Consider the following 17,698-nt stretch of genomic DNA (forward strand, 5'->3'; position numbering starts at 1 on the left):
TCTTATTTCTGCATTTGGAGGCAAACACTACATCATCTACCTCCTGGCACCTTCACCTAGCCCACTGCTGGACACAAGTAGATAGTTAACAAATGCTGGCTAAATATAATCATGTTTAAACCTTGGACCCACAAATCAATTTTTAAAAACTTGAATGAGAACCTATCTTCGATTCCATTGTAAGGATGCGATAACATCCATTAAGGACTTATTTTCCAGGTGGTGACAATGTCACACTTTCTTAATGCAAGGTAATAAGCACTGAAATTAAAAACAAAGAAATAAAAAATGAAGAGATGATTTTAACATGTTTACAAGGTTTAGGACTAATCTACTGAGGTATGACTACCAGCTGAACCATGTCATATATGTGAAGTATGACAGCTTTTTGTTCTGTCTTAAGTTATAAAGAATGCATTATAGACCAAGAAAATAAAACAGCAGGGGTGCCTAATGAAAGTAACTCACTGTTTTCCAAAAACATTAAATGTAATAGGCCCTCTCTATAAGTTCTCACCGTTTTAAAGATAACTTTATGACCCTAAACTCCAAATTTATATAACAATGTATTTTTATTACTAAGGAGACTACATTTCATCATAAAAATAGCATGGTAATTATTCTACATTACCATTACAAGCATGAACATTCTCAAATATATTCTGCTGAATCCTTCTTTTAAAGAAGTGCTTTTTACTTTTTAATTATGCATGTAATAAAATGATTCAACTTAATAACAGAATGGGAAGATGGATAAATTTTATTTAGTTAAGCCCTTTTAAAAGAGCATTTTTTTGTTTGTGTGGCTTTTTTTTTTTTTTGGTCTTTATTTTTTTTTATTTAAATTCAATTAATTAACGTGTAGTGTATTATTAGTTTCAGAAGTAGAGGTCAGTGATTCATCAGTCTTATATAATAGCCAGTGCTCATTACATCCTGTGCCCTTCTTAATGTCCATCACTCAGTTACTCCATTCCCCCCCAACCCTCAGTTTGTTTCCTATGATTAAGTCTCTTATGGTTTGTCTCCCTCTCTCATTTTGAAAAAGGGCATGTTTTTATTTAGATTTTTAAAAATTTTGCCACTAGTTTTTGGCAATTGAAAGAAAGAATCTGCAAACAATAAGCATTTTCATAATTGAGCTAATTCCTACATGGGCAATGTGTCATACAGAAAGTAAAACATTTATTGCCAAATAAATGCATAAGTTATATAGATTGATTTTATACAAATATCACATAGAAATGATATTTTTCTCTAGAAAAAAAGTTAATTCCTCCAAAGAAATTATTTTAGAAAACGTGAAAGGATCTGAGTGCTCTTAGAATGACATATGAATTAAACAATGTTAAAGAAAAAACTATGTATCCATAATTCTCAACATGACAATAAATCAGCTTTTAAAACTCTAGTATTTGGGGGGTTTCTCAGTATTAATAACCTAGAACCCTTGCCCTTGATGTACTCTGCCTCTATCTTTTGCCCAATGGCAAATCAAATTGCCGATGAACACCACAAAAATTAAGGACAAAATCAAAAAAAGAAAAATCATGAATCAGGCTATGATTCCAGACACACATTCATTGGCAGAATGCACAATAGCCTGTACTGTTTCTACCAGCAAAGAGGTTTATTTCATTTAAGCTTTTCTTCTCTGTGCTTCATTATGTTCTGCAGAGCCCATGCTGGAAGGTTTAATTTATTTAAATGATAAAAGCTTCTTAAACTTAACAGGGAACATGGCCAACTGAGCTTTCCATTTCAAAAGTAGGACATTTGATCATAAAAGTGATATCAAAACTGAATAATTTGAATGTGTACTGAACTTTGAAATCCAATAAAGGCAAGGAAAGAAAAGAGTTAGAATCATTTGTTTAATAACATGGATTTAGTGTTACATAATTTGAAGGAAGATAGGGGAGCTTCCCCTAAATGGCTCATCACTTTCCAGATCCATGAATCTAGGGAATTGACTAGGAATTTATAACTATATGTGATCAGATAGAAGCAGCAGTTTGTCTGACCCTTATGGGATCTAGTGGGTTTTGTTCTTTGGTTCTTTGGTTCTGGAAACTTAGTCACTAATTCTCACTCTAGTTCTTTCAATCCATTCCAGGCTAAACTAACACAACAACGCAGTATTTATTAAACACCATCATGTACGTAACAGATGCTATAAGCTCATCTTAATGAAGGCCTCAGTGATGGCGGCTGTGACAGATGGTCATTCAATAAATTTAGATGTTGAAGGAAGGGTATAAATGACACGTCACACTCTATTTTGGAATATGGCTGCCTTGCTTTACTTTGGACAAGGAATGTGTTACAGATCTAGTTCAGCCTCTTAGGTCCTAAATAAATTTTGAGGAATTAACTAATTGATAAATGTAAAAATGAAAAAGGAAAGGGAGATGAGTGGATAGGAAAAAGAAAAGAAGGGAGAAAGGGGGAAGGGAGAAAAGGAATATCTTTGACTTTGTTAATATGTCAGGTAATGTCTAATATGGATAAGGGTAGTTCGTAATTTGCAAATACAACACATCCTAGAGTTACTAATTCTATTACTGAATTTACTAATGAAATCTTCTAGTCCTCATTTTTCTTTACCATATAGAAGGTCATTAATTTCAATTAATGGGGCTATCATAAATATGAAAATATATTTTTCATAAGCAACAAAACATATATTGTAAACCCCATTACTGGTGTTACCATAACTCTGAAATAGTTGCTCAGTGGTTTTTTTTTTTTTTTTTTTTTTTTTTTTTTTTTTTTTATGATAGTCACACACAGAGAGAGAGAGAGGCAGAGACACAGGCAGAGGGAGAAGCAGGCTCCATGCACCAGGAGCCCGACATGGGAATCGATCCCGGGTCTCCAGGATCGCGCCCTTGGCCAAAGGCAGGCACCAAACCGTTGCGCCACCCAGGGATCCCTTGCTCAGTGTTTCTATTTCTATTCCTAAAGGTCCTTTCATTTAAGAAAAATAATGAAAGAAGAAAGAAAAAGTCTTCAAAACCAAGTAAATGGCTATTCCAAGGTAAAACCAGCAAGATTTAGATTCATTGTCTCAAATATGTAATCCAGGAATTGCTCTCCCTGCCCCAATTTCTAGTCTCATTTCCCCTCATTCCATTTTTTGCTATTGTATATCAAATATGATAGCATCCAGGCAAAAAAAAAATCACAGAATAAAATTAAAGTGCTTTAATAAGTCACCATCCCTACTGCCTCTCCAAACTGTTTCCTTCATTCCTCATTTGCCCTCCACATACCTGCTACACTCAATCACTTTGAGATCCACAATCTATTTGTGATACTGCAAATAGCGTTCTCTCTCCTCCCCCTCACAGGCTGGGGAACTCCTACTTATCCTTTAATACTCAGGTCATCTGTGTTCTCCTTTATGAGGTAGGACCAGCTACATAATTTGTAGGGCTCGATACAACACAAAAATTCAGAGCCAGGGAAATTGTTAAGAAAGTGAAATAAAAGACATCCAGAAGGAAAAGAAGAATTAAAACTATCTCCATTTGGAGATGACATGGTCATGTATATAAAAATTCCTGAGAAATACACACACTTACAGTATTATAGGTAAGAAAGGAGTGCAGAAGGATGCATGACATAAAAAAAAAACCAATATAAAATTAGTAGTATTTCTATATACTAGCTAGGAACCACCTGAAAATGAAATTAGGAAAATAATTTCATTGACAATAGCATCAAGGAATAAAATACTTAGAAAAAAATAACAAATGTGCAAGACACAATAATTACAAAACATTGTTGAAATAAATTAAAAACTTATATAAATAGAAAGACATTTCATGTTTACAGATTGGAATAACAATATTCCTGAAATTGACGCAGATTCAACTTAATTCCTATTAAAATTCTAATTGCCAATTTTTCAGAAATTGACAAGCTGACCCTAAAATTTGGATGGAAATGCAAGGGACCCAAAATAGCCAAAATAATACCAAGAAATAAGAATGTAACTGGAGGACTCACACTTCGCAGTTTTAAAACTCATTACAAATCTACCATAATCAAGACACTGAAGTATGCCATAAGAACAGACATACACATCAATGCAATAGAAGTAAGTGTCCAAAACTAAATCCATGCATCTATGCTCAGTTGCTTTTTGACAAGGATACCAAGGTAATTCAATGAGGAAAGATTAATCTTTTCAACAAATGGTGCTGATTCAACCATATATCCACAAATGAAAAATGAATACAGACATCAGCCTCACACCATATACAAAAGTTAATTCAAAATGGATCAAAGACCTAAATGTAAGAACTGAAAGCTACAAAATTCTTAGAAGGAGACAGCAGCATAAATCTGGGTGTCTTGATTTAGGGAAAGTTTTCTTAGACCTAAATCTAAAACCACCAAAAATAATTAAATAAACAAACTGGGCTTCATCAAAATTCAAAATTCTTTTGCTTCAAAGGACACTCTCAAGAAAGTAAAATGAAAACCCATAAAATGGGAGAAAGTATTTGCAAATTATATATTTTATATGATTCTAATATCCAGAATATATAAAGAAGTATTATGACTCAACAATTAAGAGACAAAAGAAAAACAAATAAAAAAACAATCAAAGGGTTTAAGGGGTTTTTTAAAAAAGATTTTATTCATTTATTTGACAGAGAGAGAGAGAGTGCACACAAGCAAGGGGAGTAGCAGACAGAGAGGGAGAAGCAGGCTTCCCGCTGATCGAGGGATCCCTCGATCCTGGGACCCTGAGCTTAACTGACTGAGCCACCCAGGTGCCCTTCAAAGGATCTGAATAGACATTTCTTTAAAGAAGATATACAAACGTCCAATAGGCACATGAAAAGATACTCAACATCTTTAGTCCTTAAGGAAATGCAAAACCAAATGTAATAAATATACTACAAATCCTCTAGGATGGCTGGCATTGAAAAATAGCATGCTATTAAAAACAGAAAATAAGCGTTGGGAGGGTGTAGAGAAACTGGTGCCCCCATACATTGCTGGAAGGATATAAAATGGTGTAGCCTCTGTGGCAAACAGCTTGGCAGTTTCTCAGAAAATTAAACATAGAGTAACAATATGACTCAGCAATCCCACACCTAGGTAGATACCCAAGAAAAATGAAAACATACAGTCACATGAACATATTATTCATGAGAGCCAAAAAGTAGAAACAACCCAAAGATCCAGTACCTGTTGAATCAGCAAACAAACTGTGGTCTATATGGATACCAAGGAATAGTCTTGAGCCAGAAAAAGGAATGGAGTACTTATACATGCTACAGAATGGACGAACCTTAAAACATAGGAAACAAAAGAAGCCTGACACAAGAGGTCACATATATTTGATTTCACCTATATGAAATGTCCAAAATAGGCAAATTTAGATATATATATGTATAGCTATGGGGGCAAGTGGGAAATGGAGAATGACTACTAATGGGTATGGGGTTTCTTTTGGGGGAGATGGAAAGGTCCTGAAATTGATAGTGGTGATGGCTGCACAACATTGTGAACATACTAAAAAGCACTAAATTATATACTTTAAAATGATGAATTGTATGGTGTGTGAATTATATCACAATTAAAAGGATGCAAGGCTTCTTGTTCAAAATTATTAAGAATTTTGAGATACCAACAGCAGAGCATTAAAACGAGAACAGGGATGCCTGGGTGGCTCAGTAGTTGAGCATCTGCCTTTGGCTCAGGGCATGATCCCAGAGTCCCAGAATCGAGTCCCACATCGTGCTTCCTGTGGGGAGCCGGCTTCTCCCTCTGCCTGTGTCTCTGCCTCTCTCTGTGTGTCTTTCATGAATAGATAAAATCTTTAAAATAAATAAATAAATAAACCAAGAACAGATCCCTTTAAGTGCAAAGCCCCGTACGGCACAGGTTGAGCATGTGTGAAGCCAGCTCCACTAGGAGGCTTTCACTTACTGCACCAGGAAGAACTGGGTCCATTCTATCCTACACCCTAATAGCACTTGCTTTGTAACACTTGTTGATGGCGGTACGTGGCAGCAAACAAGATATTCATTCACATTATGAGTATTTGTCAAACACTCATCATGTTCCAGGCTGTGTTTTGGAGTTAGGTATATGTCCGTAAACAAAATAAAACTCCCTTAATATTCCATAGAATGTCAGGTGGCAGTGTGAGCTACAAAGAAAAATAAAGAGCCGTTGGGTCTCTTTGAGGCAGGGCTATCTGAGCAGAGATAGTGATGAAATGAAAACCTGGATCACGCAGACTGCCACAGGGAGAGGGGGATCCCCAAGGTGAGAGTAGAGAAGTAGAGAGGACAAAGGGAAAAGAACTTGGAAAAGTGGGAGGGCAGGGACTTTGAGTTTTAGATCTGAGGGAAGTCATGGGAGAGGATTCACATGACCTCACATTGAGATGATTGCTCAGGTTTCTTTGGGGAAGATAATCTGGAAAGTGAGGAGGATAGAAGGGTACCAATTAGAAGGCTCTTGGAGTAATCCAGGTGAGACATCAGGATGACTTAGAACTGGGAGGTAGGAATGGACGTGGTGAGAGGTGATCAGATTCTGGATTCAGTTTGCCAGTAAAACTGACAGGTCTGCAGATAAGCGGATGAACAATTTGAGAAAAAAAAGAGAAAAATTTCTAAAAGCCTCTCTTTAGTCTAAGCCCAAGGATAAATGGTAATGCTATTTTCTGAGATGGGGAAGCTGGGAATGGAGTGGCCTATAAACTAGAAAGGTGATTTATCCACACACACCCCACCAGCCATAAACATGCACACACATAGATATGCATGCATACACACACACATGCATGACAGACAAAGGTGGGGCAGGCAACAGGCTGACTAAACACTCCCATTAAAAGGGAACAGGGAATATGGCTCAAAGACTCCCCAGTCACTGGTCCACAGCAGTGATGCAGTCTGCCAGGCAGGTGTTGTAAGGCTGTTCAGCCCTGGCAGTGGGGTAAGCTCCTTTATTAGTCTCCCAGCCTGCTGTGTGGGATAAGCTACCTGGAATAAGCTCTCCCATCCAGTGTCCTCTGTGGCTTCTGACTAGAAGCCACCTTCTTCTGGAGGTGGTTCTTTGTCCATATTCTTTTTTTTTTTTTTTTAGATTTTATCTATTTATTCATGGGAGACACACACACACACACACACACACACACACACACACACACAGAGAGGCAAAGACACAGGCAGAGGGAGAAGCAGGCTCCATGCAGGGAGCCCGACACAGGACTCGATCCTGGGTCTCCAGAATCATACCCTGGGCTGAAGGCAGTGCTAAACTGCTGAGCCACCCGGGCTGCCCTCTTTGTCCATATTCTATAGGCAAACCTGATACAGGGATTGGAGAGTTTGTCCTATTTCAGGATTGAAAAGCTTCCTTAGCTCCTTTCTGCCTGTGAAATTTTGGGGGGCTAAGGTGTGGTATAGGCCCACGTAGTAAGATTTTTTTTAAGACCATGCTTGTGGTTTCTTTGGCAATATACATCTTCTAAAAATTTTAATAATTTTCTGACCTGTTTACAGTCAATTCCATGTGCCTGCAGTCTCAGAAAAAGTTATTTCTGAAGTATAATTCTCAAGCCTGATCTAATGCTTTGCTTTCTTGGTCCTCTCTCTCTCTCTCTCTCTCTCTCTTTCTCCCCTTGCCGACCCTGGCCATAATGGCCGCTACACTGAACGCATCAAGCTTTGTAAGATGTCACATCCATTATCTGATCTTTGCTATAAAATTGAGTTTTAATGGACCTTTTTGTAAATGACTTTTGAATCTTATTTCTACTTCTTCCCATTCTCAATTCCTTTCCATAATTGCTTATAAGCCAGCCAACCTTTGTCTGGGATCACCTCTTTCTTCTCCTGTCTTACTAAAAGTAACCAGTCACAATCCCCACTCAACTGTTAATGTTGTTTTCCAATCTCTTCCAAAAGAGCTACAACACTGAAAGGCAACCACAAGTAGCAACTTTACCAAATGTTCTGTCACTGAAAAATATTTGTCTTCATCTTTCCAAGTCTCAAATACCAATTTCCTTACCTATTTCCACTCCTAAGTCAATGCCACATATTTTGGAGTAAGCAGTGGCAAGAGCCCTACTACTCATATCAATTTAAATTAATGTCCAAGTAGCATTGCAACTACCATCTATTTGTTAGCACTCAGAAGAATAAAATTGTTTTATTTCTAAGTTCTTACCATAGAATTTTTAGCACACTCAAGCTCAAAGGAACAAAACTGATAAAGAAAAATCATCATCATTATGCTTTGCTCAGCCCTCTGTGTTGCCTGAGTCTTTTTAAGACTATTTATTTGAGAGAGAGAGAGAGAGAGAGAGAGAGAGAGAGAGAGAGAGAGAAAGCACACACATGTGCAAGCAGAGAGAGGGGCAGAGGAAGAGAGACAAGCAGACTCCCTGCTGGGTAGGAGCCTGACATGTGCCTTGATCCCAGGACACTGAGATCATGACCTCAGCCAAAGTCAGATGTTGAACCTGACTTTGAGCCACCCAGGCATCTCTGTATTGCCTAAGTCTTAAATGAATCATTAGATCACACTGTCTTTGAGAATATATTTATTCTGGTCACAGAAGCAATTGTTTCCCAATGTTATCATTTCAGAATCTTTGCAATAAAAATACCAGGATTAGGTGAATTGTACTATTTTTCATGGATTATGTGCTTATTTAATTTTCACAATAATCCATTTTAAAACTGAAAAAACTGAGGCTTACAGCGATTTAAAGATCCTCCCAAGTCTACATAGCTAATGAATGACAAAGCAAGGTTTCCAACCCAAGTCCAGTGGACTCAAAGAGTAGGCTACAGTGACTTGAGAATTCTTGACCTAGATTTCAGAGAGATGCAGAGGGTCTAAAACATCAAGGCCTGGGGAGAAAGCAATCATATGATAAAGGAGGTTGAATCACTTTAATGATGGTGGATGACCAAAGGCATGACTCTAGGCTGGCAGTTGAACACACGGAAGGGGATGTTTACATATGAATATGGTACAAGAGCCTTCAGCATGTAAGTAGAAAATAACATTATTTAACATTTGGCAAATGCAATACATTTGATGATGCACTTCAGCTTATGTTACCTAATTTCTCCCTGAAGAAACTTTATAAATCAAGCAGGACAATTATTACTATCCCTATTCAACAGATGAGGGTCAGAGAAGTTATGTGACTTGCCTAAGCTCACTTAGCTAGTAAATGACCAAGCTGGGACTGAAATCTATTTCCTATTGCCAACTCCTGTGTTCTCTCTACTATTACATGCTGATATTCCCGATGCTATTTATAATTTTGTTTCACAGTTTATAATGCACTTTCAACTGTATTACCCTACTAGATCTCATTTGATACTATTCCTTTGTCCCTAGGAACACATCTAATATGTGGCTTTAGCTTTTGCCTTGTAAGATAATTGCTGTCTCTCAGACAGAATAATTACTGAGGTAGGGCAGTTAGTTGTAATACCTTCAAAGATATGTGTTCATAATGAAAGAAAATTTCTGCAGCTTTGTTAGGAAAACCAATTCTAGTATATTTATCTAAGTATGCTCATTTATCTAAGTGTGTTCATTTTTGCATTTGATATCTGAAACAATAATGCAGCTCTTAATATCACACACAAAAGTTCTTCACTGTTGGGAAATATAGACTAGGTAGGTAAACAATTTTCTTTACTGGAGTATTATCTTCTAGAAATATTTAGAAATGTATATCTAGTCTAGATGATATATTACTGTTTTGATCTTTACAGCTGTAATCAAATCTACTTGAAATGTAATAATTCTTTGGTATTTCTTCATTTGGGGCAATCGGAAAACTGAAACTCAGAGAAGTCAAAAAGATTAGGCACTTAGATATACAACCAGCCATTGACAGGTGGACTCAGAACTCACTTTTCCTGGTTTCTAGGTCCATTTTCCATTTCTTCTATGGTGTATCTCTTGTTTCTAAATCAGAACTGTGTGGCAAGAAAAATTTTTTAAAACATCTCTTAGGAGTCAGAAGACAAGGGTGTAGATACTATCTCTGACAATGACTACCTGTATAAACTTGGCCAAGCCATTTAGCCCCTCTTAACATCAAGTGTGCTCAAAGATCTATTTAAAGTAAATGGTTCTCTATTTTACCAGAATGATACAGCCATTCCATGTAAAATAAACATCAATTACTTATGTTGAATCTAATGAGTGGGATAAGTATAGCGCGTGTTCACCTAGATGAACTGAGAATACAGTCTCTAAGTATTTGCTGTTTGTAAAATAACCAGATTCTGGTGCGGAAATCTCTCTTCTTTCATTCACCACTTAGATCTTTCAACTTTTCATACAAGTAAAATTAGACATGCAAGTGACTTTGTCCTGCATCTTTAGACCATCTCTATTCTATTCCAATTGTTACAAATCATTAAGAACAGACAACTCTAATAGAAAAACTAGCATTTTACAAAAAAATTATATTAATGGCTATTAAATGTATGGAATAGTGCTCATCTTAATTAGACATTAAGGGAGTGCAATTTAAAACCATAATGTATTACCCTTACATACTCACCAGAATGGCTAAAAAGAAAAAGAACAAGTGTTAATGAGAATGTAGCAAAATTGAATTCTCCTAAACTGCTGGTGGGTATACAAATTAATACAACCATTTGGAAAACTGTTTGATGAGTATCTACTAAAGATTAAGATAAACATACTCTGAACTCAGAAATTTTACTCCTAGGTATACATTCCCTACAAAAAAAAAAATTGTATAAGCATAAATAAAAGACATGTATAAGGATGTTGGTAGCCAGACCAACCATAATGGCCCTAACTGGAAACTCAAATGTGTATCAAGAGCAGAATGGATAAGTTAAAGTATATTCACTCAGTAGAAAACTCTACAATGAATGTTAATGAGCCCCAACTATGGACAACATGAATGACCCCTACAAAATAACAGTAAGTGAAAGAAGCCAGATGCAAATGAGTACGTATCGTATAATTTCATTTATATAATTCTAAAAATCAAAAAAAAAAAAAAAAAAAAAGAGGGGCCTCTGGCTAACTCTGTCAGTAGAGCATGCAACTCTTGATCTCAGGTTCATGATTTTGAGCCCCACATTGGGCACAGAGCTCATTAAAAATACATAAATAAATAATAAATATCCCCCCAAAGAAGTAAACCTAATCTATTGAAAGTCAGAACAGCAGTTAAATCTTGGGAGGGGGATGTTGTAAATCAGTGGAGCAGGAAATGGGCTTCTGACATGGTTCCTATTCTGTTCCTCTGGCTAGGTGCTGGTTACAGGGATGTATTCAGTTTGTAAAAATTCATCAAGCAGTAATCTAATGGTTTATACACTTTTCTATAAATGAGTTATATTTCTTTTTTTTTTTAATTTTTTATTTATTTATGATAGTCACACAGAGAGAGAGAGAGAGAGGCAGAGACACAGGCAGAGGGAGAAGCAGGCTCCATGCACCGGGAGCCTGACGTGGGATTCGATCCCGGATCTCCAGGATCGCGCCCTGGGCCAAAGACAGGCGCCAAACCGCTGCGCCACCCAGGGATCCCAAATGAGTTATATTTCAGTTGAAATTTTATATTTACATAATAAATAAGAGCTTGTCCCATCCCCAAGGATTCTCAGTATGTTAGGAACAGACCCTCTCGTTAGCATGTTACAACAATGCAGTGAGACAATTTGGTCTATTATAATTCATCAAAGGTTTTTAGGAGCCTTTATTACATGCAGGACAGGCTAGTAGGTGCTGAGGATATAATGGTAATAAAATAAGCTTGCTCATTACTGTTCCACAAAAAAAAAACAAGGGTATGTAAACAGGTAATTTCAACACAATATGTAAATGCAGAGGCCGAGGAATGCACACAATGGGAAAAATTACAAAGGAAGACAAACCATGAAAGACTCCTAACTCTGGGAAACAAACAAAAGTTTGCAAAAGGGGAGGTGGATGGGGGGGTGGAGTAACTGGGCGATGGGCACTAAGGAGGGCACTTGATGGGATGAGCACTAGGTGTTATACTATAGGTTGGCAAACTGAATTTAAATAAAATATTTTTTAAAAACTCAACAACTAAGAGTTCTTTAATTTACCTCCACTTAATCAACAGGACTAGTTTACCCATCACTTTCCATTCTCTGTAAAACACATTGACTGATACCCACAGCACAGGAGATGCCCTAGGCTGGCCAACCTATAAACCTTTACATCCATCAGTTGAATTGTATGCTCATTAATAGTCAGTTATATATATGTTTATCAGTAGAGTCTCTTGCTTCACTTAAAGAAACCAAAAGTGAAAATCTCAGAGCCTGCATTATCGTATGGTTTATATAACAAAGACTTTTTTAAAGATTATATTTATTTATTCATGAGAGATACAGAGAGAGAGGCTTAGGCAGAGGGAGAAGCAGGCTCCCTGCAGGGGAAGCTTGATGCAGAACTCAATCTCAGGACCTTGGGATCAGGACCTGAGCCAAAGGCAGATGCTCAACCACTGAGCCACCCAGGTGCCTCAACATAACAAAGATAAATAGTGTTTCAAAACATTGGTAATTGAAGGTATATTTTGTTAAGGCTTTAAGTTAAAATATCTAACAAAAAGTTTTTATTAAACTACTAATTACTTAGCTATATGCAATGCTTTAGTAAAAGTATAAGTGCCATATTCACTAGGTTTAAATTGTGGTCCTATATTCATTAGCTATGTGATTCTAGACAAGTTATTTAACCTTTTTGTGCCTCTTTTATTTTATTTGTAAAGGGGGATAGTAATAGTACTCTCCTTATATGGTTGTTGTTGGCAATAAATACATTGCTGTATCTAAAGAACTTTGAAGAATGCCTAGCCTACCATATGAATTTTCTTGATCAGTGTTAGCTATTAATATTTCTGGTCATATCACATCAGATAAAAGAGCTGTAGCTCTAGAAGATGTAGGATAAATAGGATGAATCTTGAGAGGAAGAAATGACTAATGATAGTTCATTGCATGAAGCCACAAACGTTGCATGGTGTGGAGATTTACGAAAACTTCACAAAACTTTGAGCAGGATCTTAAATCATGAGTAGGAATTGACCAAAGAAATAAAGCCTGGAAGGAATTGTGAGCAGAGAGACACAGGTGGTAGAGACGTGCAGAAGACTAAGATCATGGTGGATTTAAAGAACCTGGAATTATTCTATATTCTTGGAGTCAAAGATCCCTTGGACTAAGAGATGGAAGGTTAATTTAGAAAGGTAATTTTTAATTTACCTTTAAATTTTCTGTTCTTCCTCAAGACTATGAGTTCCATGACAGCAGCCATTATTTCTACTCTTTCCCTAATAAAAATCATTTTATTGAATTGAAGTCAAAGAGTAAGTTAAAATAATCTGCACTTTACATGCAAACCAAGTCTTTATTCTTTCTTTTCAGACTTTGCAAGAATACATAGTTATTCTTAGCATTTACGTTTATAGTATGAAATGAAAATATACTTTTTGGATTTAATGGATCATATGCAAGAACAAGAAACACGGATAAAGTATTTTTGTCTGATCCTTATTTTACTAAAGCCAAAATAAAATAGCTGCTAGAGTACAGTAATTTAATTTCAAGCACTGCCTTAGAATTAGTGATTCCTGTAGAATCATCCTAGCGCCTTTAATGGTTATGGAAAAAATGGTGCAAGAGAGGCAAAATCAATAACTTTACAGCAGTAACGTCCACCATGGATCAATTAGTATAATCAGTGGAATAGTAATCAATTTACATGACACATCCCATCTCTCTATTTTCCTTTTGTTATTCTTCACTGTATGGAAAGAAATTTCTCCACATTGTTATTTCTTTTTTAATATTAACAGAATCAAGAAACCTGTTTCCACACCTAATCAAGAACAATATGTGAGTGTTTATTTGTTAAACGAATCTGAGAACATAATAGACTCACAGAAATCTTCATTTTTACTCGGAGAACATTATGACATTATGTAAATTAAAATCTGTCTTTACCTGGAGGCAGACTTCATCCCCCCCACACAAGGACACACATGTCAAAAGCTGGTAGAGTAAAGCTGCGAAGTCACAATTCCAATTGGGTGGTACTTCAGTAACATATTTATAAATATAAATATAAAAATAAATATAAATATAAATATAAATAACATAGTTCACTATGTTACAAACAATCAGTATAGATTGGGGGGAGGGGTAGGTAGTAGCTATAGCATGTGACACTCTTTTCTAACAATATCATTTTTCCATCAAATTTATTTGTAAAAAATACAATTTTTAGAACTCTGAAAATATAATTGGCCATTTAAAAAACACTAATCATACTGATGGGAAAAAAAACAAAAGAAATGAAAAGAAAATGTCATTGCAATAATCCAATTCATTCTCTTCCTTTTGAAACATAATATTAACTTGTTATGAGCTATGTGGATTTAGCAAATAGATGGTTTCCACATGAAATATAAGTATATAAATGTGGTACAGTTTTTTACTGAAATTTAAATCTCAACTATTTATCTGCCTATGTGACACTTGCTTTAACCTTCAGGAAAAATGTGTTGTACCGAGCATGAAAATGCCAATTATAATACTTGTAGAAATTTTAACTAAACTTTATTAAATAATTCTAAGAAAGCCACTGTTATTATGGGTTTAAGTATGTTGCAAATATACTTTTTTTAAAAAGAGCACCCAAAAGAAGGGGAGGAAAATAAAATGATCCTCTTGAGGCTGCTGTGCATCCATAACTAAATGAAAAAAATCCCTCAGTCATGAGTGATAGCTCGGGATCTCCAACATCAACTGGGATTTCAGTGGACATTTCTTGTCTTGGTCAATTCCTCCTTTTTCCTGCCCTGCCCCGGTCCCAGTGACCATTTCAGAGAAATATAACTCTCCTCACAATTCACCCACATTCCAACCCTCCCACCCTAAGCAGATGATCATGCCTTCTTTATTAGGAAAATTGAGACAAAGTGATCAGATCTCTCAATTTCTTGACTTTCCCTTCTGGGCCCCTCATCACCTACAGATTCAAAACAACTATGCTTCTCCTTTCCAGTCTGAGAAGATGAAATGTTTTTCCTTCTGTTTAAAGCCAACCCCTTCACTTTATCAGTCACCTGAATCCTGCAGGACTTTTCTCCATCAATTATATTCTCCAATAGCTTTGACTTCTTATCTACTGACTTTTTACCTCAGCTTTTAGCTCATCTCTCCCATACTGGTGCGGGAGGGAAAAAACTTCACAAAACTCACCCCCTTTCTTTTACTTCATAGCCACTTGAACTAATATTTTATCTTCTTGCTGCTCTACTCAAACTAATTTTGGACTACCCTATTTACCCTTCTAGACCTACGCCCACTCTTCTCTACCTGACCTGGATGTTGGCCTATGACTACATCAATGGGCTTACTTGCTGCCTTGCTTCTAGTTGGTGTGGTCAATGAGCAGCATTAGAAGGGCATATAACAAAGGAAGGAGACTGAAGAATCAGGGTCTTTTTATTCTAGCTCCTTGAGGTGCCACCATGGGCTGGCTTAATTCCTTAATTCCAGGTCACAGCTCCTGTCAGGCAGGTTTCTTGATACAGTCTGTCTGTCTCTCTCCCCCCTTTGCCTCCTTACCCTCTTCTTCATCTTATCTCTTTTGGCCAATGGATGGTAATGGTGTGCTATAACTAGCCCATGGGTAGCACTATTTCTTATATAAAGAAATTGTAACAGTTGCCCACTTTATATATAAGCCTTCTATTTAGCCTCCTTAAATTATCCAGTAAGAGTCTGCCCTTTGTCTCCTGCTGGGTCCCAGGCTGATACAATTTTCTTGAAAGAATAGCATATAATATAGTATAGTATAGTATAATATAATATAATATAATATAATATAATATAACTTACATATTTCTTATTCAGTAACCAACCCACACAACTTAGCTTTTGTCTCACTATCCCTGCACTGAAACTATCTTGTTTCTGTCTGGCCACTATTATCGATCCCCACATATACAAATGCAGTGGTCAGTCTATACTGTACATTTTTTTTTCTATATTTTATACTGTTGGCCACTCCATTCTTCCCTAGCATGCATGATACCCTCATTGTTCTCCCTTTATATCTCACTAATGGACTTTTCTCACTATTAACTCTTCAAACACTGGTGCTCCCCATAGTTCAGTCCTTGGCCCAATGTTCCTTTCATATTAATATGCTTTTCCTAAGTGAAGTCCTCCACTCTCAAGACATTAAGCATACCCAACACTGTCCAAATCTAGCTATCTGCATGTTGACACAACTATCTGCATATTCTGATGACACTTCAAACTCAGCACAGCCAATACTCAAATCATTATATTACTATGCCTCAGAACTGTTGCTCCTTCTGTTTTCTTCTAGGATAATAGCTCCATCCTGGTCTTTCTCTTCCCCACCCCCTACCATATCAGCTTCTAGTCATGATTCTTTGAAAATTATCATTCATATTTGCACTGAAGAGAAATTTCTAAAGTGAAAATATGACCATGTCATTCCACTGTTTAATATCCTTAAAGAGCTCTAGTTTGAGCTCTTTCAAGACACATAGGTGCTTTCTTCCTGCCCTGTCCCTTACCTATATCCTCAGTCTCAGCAGCTGAAACTATCATGCTTTGTGCTTTATGTTTCATTGATACCAAACTGTTTATAGGGTCTAGTTCAATCATAATATGCTATGCCTCCATGGCTTCTGAACTCAGTCTTTCTTGCCAAAATGCTCTTGACTATGTTGTTTGATTGTGTCTTTAGTTTTAGCCTGGTACCACTCTTTCCCAGGAAGTCTGTCTCCTTGCCTCTATTACCCCACCTCCCCTTGTCTGCTGGCATTATGCCTTTCCCACTTGTCCTTCTGCTTCAAAGGATCTACACTTAGGCTCCCAGAATACCTTCAAATCTCTCAAAGAATTTAAAGTAGATTAAAATTATCTGTTAGCATCTCTCTCTACCTCATTAAACCTAAAGTGCTCTGAGGCGGGGAAGAGGACCTGGTCATCTTACAATTACAAAGCACAGTTTGCTGAATTAAAGCAAATATTTAACAGCAATTTTTATAAATTAAAAGTAACTATTAATAATAACAAACCTCTTGTTACTCCTTAATCTCTGTGTCATTACTTAGAAAATAAACATTAAAGTGTTTGAATATCCATAAAAAATTAGTATTCTGATACATTACAGCTTTCCAAGCCATAAACTGATACATTGTATGCTGCAGCAATATGCCAGCATATACAATGTGCTCACTTGAAATCAAGACAAATGCATACAAGTCCTTGGAGCAGACCAGGCTGGATTTATATGCCTTAACACTGAGGAAGATAGCTTGCCAACATGTGTTGGAGTTGACATCCAATCCCTAGATCTGAGATCCTATTAGGGGTCTTGCAGGAAATAAAGATTAATGATGCCCAATCTTGAAAGTGAGAGAATGATTTTATAGTACAAAGACTGAGGTACCAAAAAGATTTGGTATAATCAAATCAATGTTGGTGACATAAAGAGGTGACAGGAATGATGGAGCTGCAGTTATAATCAGGAAGTGATTTGGGTGGGCACAGGAGTGATAGTGACCCGACTTATAGGGCAAAGCAGGCAGTGAAGAATAGTGAGGCAGGACTACTCA

At 36.7% G+C, this 17,698-nt stretch overlaps 1 protein-coding gene and 1 long non-coding RNA gene across 3 annotated transcripts in view; one reads left to right on the forward strand and one right to left on the reverse strand.

Moving 5' to 3' along the window:
• The window catches only part of KCNH5 (potassium voltage-gated channel subfamily H member 5), a 273,633-nt gene that overhangs the window by 10,180 nt on the left and 245,755 nt on the right, over positions 1-17,698 (reverse strand). The window lies entirely within an intron of this gene.
• Positions 1-17,698, forward strand: part of LOC111097069 — a 64,964-nt gene that overhangs the window by 5,788 nt on the left and 41,478 nt on the right. The window contains exon 1 of one of the 2 annotated variants that reach the window (XR_005363371.1): positions 8,978-10,974. The exons of the other annotated variant lie outside the window; for it this stretch is intronic. This is a non-coding gene — a long non-coding RNA (uncharacterized LOC111097069). Of the gene's footprint in view, positions 1-8,977; positions 10,975-17,698 lie in introns of those variants that run through there. 2 annotated transcript variants of the gene reach the window in all.

This window comes from Canis lupus, chromosome 8 (assembly GCF_011100685.1).
Source record: "Canis lupus familiaris isolate Mischka breed German Shepherd chromosome 8, alternate assembly UU_Cfam_GSD_1.0, whole genome shotgun sequence".
NCBI classification, from domain to species: domain Eukaryota; kingdom Metazoa; phylum Chordata; class Mammalia; order Carnivora; family Canidae; genus Canis; species Canis lupus.